We start from the raw sequence: 4943 nt of genomic DNA, 5'->3' as shown, positions 1-4943 counted from the left end.
GTTGGGTCAAGTGAAACTCATAACAATCCTATGAACAAAATACATAACTACATCCGATCCTGTGCCATTTTTATAATTTCTGGTACACTTGAGTCAATTGTGCAGTCACTGTGTTAATTTATCTTGGTCAAGGTCTTCATCTCTTTCGCTAACCCTTCACCTTTCTAAGCATGATGTTTCTTTCCAAAGAATAACATCTCCTAGCAAAATGCCCCATGTATGAGAGATGAAGCTTCACCATCTTTGTTTCCAAGGAGCACTCTAGCTGCACTTTTCCCATGACATATCTGTTTGTTCGTTTGGCAGTTCATGATATATTCAGCATTCTTCTCCAATACTATAACTCAACGGCATCAATTCTTCTGACATCCTTATTAATAGCCCAACTTTCAGAAGCATAGCAGGTGATTGAATAGACCATGGATTGAACCAGGAACATTTTAGTCTTCAGTACATTGAAGAGGTCCCTGACAGTGTAAAAGAGATAGTCACTGCCAATCTGGCTTGTCCAAGTATGGACAAACATGGCTGCAGAGTGTGTTGAGTGAGGGAAGGAGGCTTCCACCTCCAGATACAAGATGGTCTAGGTATAATCTGAAAGAGATCTTAGCCTGTGGTGAGGTATTCTGCTTACAATCTGGTGAGTATCAAAGGGACAAGCACAAGGTAAAAGAGCGGAGTTTGGACCTGGTCAGCTGCTGTGATTGCTGCTGTGGCCTTTGCTGTCCTGTGATCCTGGATTCCCATGCCATGTGGATGGATGTTCAAGACAGCTACGCTAAGCTGTTTGTATTTTTGTATTAATTTTCTCTCTTCATTTGATGCTTCATTAAATTTCTTCCTTTAGTCAGTGTTCTAAATACTTTCTCTTTTCTTTTTAAACTGTGGGTTGAAGAATTATCATCCATATCTATTAGTCTTGTTTTCTACTGTCTTTGGTACAGAAGTTCTGTCTAGTTTGCCATAAACATATATGATATTTGTTGTCAATTGCCATCAAGCTGAGCACAACTCATAGTGACACTATAAACAAAAGGCCTGAAGACTTTCTATTAACTATCGTCATTTATCAAAGTTTATAGAGTTTCCAGTAACATGCTGTTTAGGAAATGGATGCTACTCCTGCTAAAATAGTAGCAGTCAAGAAATTCAAAGACATGTTGGATTGGGAAAATATACTATGAAAGACCTCCCCAAAGTACAAAAGAGCCAGGGTGTCAGTTTGAAGACTAAGATGAACCTGATCCAAGCCATTTTTCAATTGCTTGTTATATATCTGAAAGTTGGACAATGAATAAAGAAGACAGAAGAAGAATCAACACATTTGAAATGCGTGATTGGTAAAGAATAGTGAATATCCCACGGACTGTCAAAAGAACAAACCTGTCTACCCTGAAGGAATTACAACTAGCATGTTCTTAAAAGGCAAGGGTGGTGAAACGTCATCTCGTGTATTTTATGCATACTGTCAAGAAGGACCAATGGCTAGAAAACACATCATACTAGGAAATATAGAGGGTCAGAGAAAGAAAGGAAGACCCTAAGCAAGATGGATTGATGGTGAGTTATGTATTTTGTTCATAGCCATGTTTGGCTCCAGCATAACAGCAATCATGAGAAAGATAGGACAAGGTTCCAATCTATTGTTATACAGTCACTATAAATCACAGATGATTCAAAAAACAAACAACACAATAATAACTGGTTTGTGTTAATTCCATCAATGTAATTTAAACTTCTTCCTTCAATATCACTGGTTCTTAATCATATGCTACCTCCTAAAATGGTTAACCATTAACTAATCTATTTTGGTATAGATATCTGATGTTCCCCACTCCAGTCCTGATGCCACACGTCTCTTCATAGAGTTTAACTTCTAGGATAATTTGCTTAGTATTCACGTTGGATAGGTAAGGACAGGGAATACAACCTTGGCACACTCCCTCCAAAATTCCATGCCATGCAATGCTTCCCTGCTCTGTTCTCACAACAGCCTCCTGGTCCAGGTATAAGATTTCAGCTTGAGAATAACCAAATGTGTTATTGCAATTTGGCTTTTTAAATCAAGTATTTGCTGATTTAGTAATAATAATTTATCTTCTAGTTGTTGTTAATTGCCTTTGAGTTGAGCACAACTCATAGCAACCCTATGAACAAAATGCCTGAAGCCCCTCTACAACTATTGACATTTTTCAAAGTTCATAGAGTTTCTGGAGGCATGTTATTTAGGCAGTGGATGCCAATCCTGTTTCAAAACCTGCGATAGTATGTTATTGTTATGGGCCATTGAGTCGCCTGCTATGTATAGTGACCCTGTGTAAAGCAACTTTGAACCCTTCTCTGTCCTGAGCCAGTCTCACTAATTCTGACAAACCAACCCCTAGTTACAGTATCAATCCATCTCATCTGGGGTCTTCTGCTCCTGCACTGTCACTCCACCCTTCTGAGCATGGTGTTCTTCTTCTCAAAGTAAGTGAGATGGAGCTTCAAATCCTAGCCTTCAAGGAGAAACTTGGTTTCACCTTCTCCAAGACAGACGTATTTGTCTTCTTGGCAATCCATGGTGTAGTTAAGATTCTTCTCCATCTCCGCAACTCAAAGGCATCTATTTTTCTTCTGTCATACTTAGTCATTGTCCAGGTCTCTGAAGCATAACAAGTAACTGTATTAGACACATCTTTGTATCTAAACTGACATCACTGCTCTTCAGCACTCTGGAGAGGTCAATGACAGTAGATTTTCCCAATGTAATTAATCTTTTGATTTTCTGACAGCTGGTGTTATGAGTGTTGATTGTGGATCTGAGTAAGCTGTAATTGCTAACAACATCAATCTCTTCTCCATCTAATATTGTGCTGCCAATTGGCCCAGTGGAGAAAATCTTTTTCTTCCTGATGTTGAGCTTCAATCCATATTGAAGACTGCAGTCCTTCATCTTTTGAATCAAGTGCTTCAGGTCTTTTTCAGTTTGAGCAAGCATGGTTGTATCATCTATATATAACAGGTTGTTAATGAGGCTACACTCCTCATAAAGCCCTGTTTCTGAATGATCTGTTCTGCATACAGATTGAAAAGGTATGAGGACAGGATGTATGCACTCTTTTCCTGATTTTGAACCATGCAGTATTTCCTTGCTCTCTTCTGAGGACTGTTTCTTGGTCCAAGTATAGGTTTATCAAGTGTTCTGGGATTCCCATTTTCCTCAAGGTTAGCCACAATTTACTGTGATCCACACAGCTGCCTTTAAAATTTCTTTGACCTCATTATTTATTCGTTTCCAGTTAGTTACTCTCCTTTCAAGAGAAAATTTCAGAATCTTTATTGACATCAATTTTAGTCTTTTCTTTCTTTCTTCATGTATGAAACACTTGATATAATCTCACATTTCCTCTGGTCTATAGTAATTATTGTTCAATGCATCAAATATATTCTTGAAATGATTATAAATTCAGATGGAATTTCCTTAAGATCATATTTTACACGTGTTTTGATTTCCTTCAATTTCAACTTGAACTTGTAAAGAGTAATTCATAATAACCTCAAGGAAAATTGGAATCCCAGAACACTTGATTGTGCTTATGCAAAACTTATACTTGCACCAGAAAGCATTCCTCAGTACACAGCAAGTAAACACTGCATGATTCAAAATCAGAAAAGAAATGTGTCCAGGATGCATCTTGTTCCCATACCTTTTCAATATATATGCAGTACAGATCATTTGGAAAGCTGGGCTTTATGAGAAGGAATGTGGTATCAGAATTGGAAGAAGACTCATCAACAGCCTATGTTATGCACATGACACAACCTTGCTTCCTGAAACTGAGAAGGACCTGAAGTGCTTGCTGCAGAAGGTCAAGGACTGTAGTCTCCAATATAGATTGAAGCTCAACATTAAGAAGACCACTGGCCAATTGGCAGCCCCATGATAGATGGTGAAGAGATTGAGGTTGTCAACAATTAGAGCTTGCTTGGCTCCACTATCAATACTTTTTACACCAGTAGTCAAGAAATCAAAAGATGAATTGCACGGGGAAGATCTGTTGTCAGGGACCTCTCCAGAGTGCTGAAAAACAATGATGTCAATCTAGAGACTTAGGTGCAATGTCAGTCTAGAGACTTAGACTTAACTCAGGCCTGGTCTTTGCAATTACTTGCTGTGCATCAGAGAGCTGGACAAAGACTAAGGATGACAGGATAAGAATCAATGCCTTTGAGTTGTGATGCTATAGAAGTGTCTTGAACATACCATTGTCCACCACCAACAACAACAAAAAAATTGGTCTGTCTTGAAGAAGGTGAAACCAAGTTTCTTCCTGGAGACAAAGATTTTGATGCTCTGTCTCACATATTTTGGGCACATGACCAGGAGAGATAGATCCTTGGAGAAGGACATCATGCTCTGAAGGGTGGATGGATAGTGCAGGAGAGGAAGACGAGGAGGAGATGGATTTATACAGTAACTGGGGTGATCAGTGAGACTGGCTTCAGACAGGGCAGGCTTCAGAGCTGCTAAACACAAGGTCACTATGGGTCGCAGGTGATTCGATGGCACATAACAAGAACAAGACCACATTTTCATACTTCTGCTCCTTTTTTAGGGAACTTCTAACTTTAATTTTCCAATCACCAAGAGCTATTTTGACCTCTTAACTAAACATTTGCATTATGGATAATATTATTCTCTTATAATACTAGCGATAAAAATATTTAATTGATTTGAAGTGTGAAGGCATGATATTTGCTTAACTCAAGGAGGCATGAGAGGTATTTTTAGAGGTAAATACTAGAATTTTAGAGGTGAATACTAGAATTGTGTATGATCAGAAGATGACATTATAAAAGCAGTCTTCCAGACATATATTTCATACTTTTGCTTTATTAACTTGCCGCGTTCTAAATCTGCCCGGGGGATGAAAAGAACGCACACGACACTGGGATTCGCT

Source organism: Elephantulus edwardii, unplaced genomic scaffold (genome assembly GCF_000299155.1).
Source record: "Elephantulus edwardii isolate Elephantulus edwardi_28Jun2011 unplaced genomic scaffold, EleEdw1.0 scaffold00303, whole genome shotgun sequence".
Classification (NCBI taxonomy): Eukaryota; Metazoa; Chordata; class Mammalia; order Macroscelidea; family Macroscelididae; genus Elephantulus; species Elephantulus edwardii.
Note: the sequence above shows the minus strand (reverse complement) of the source record.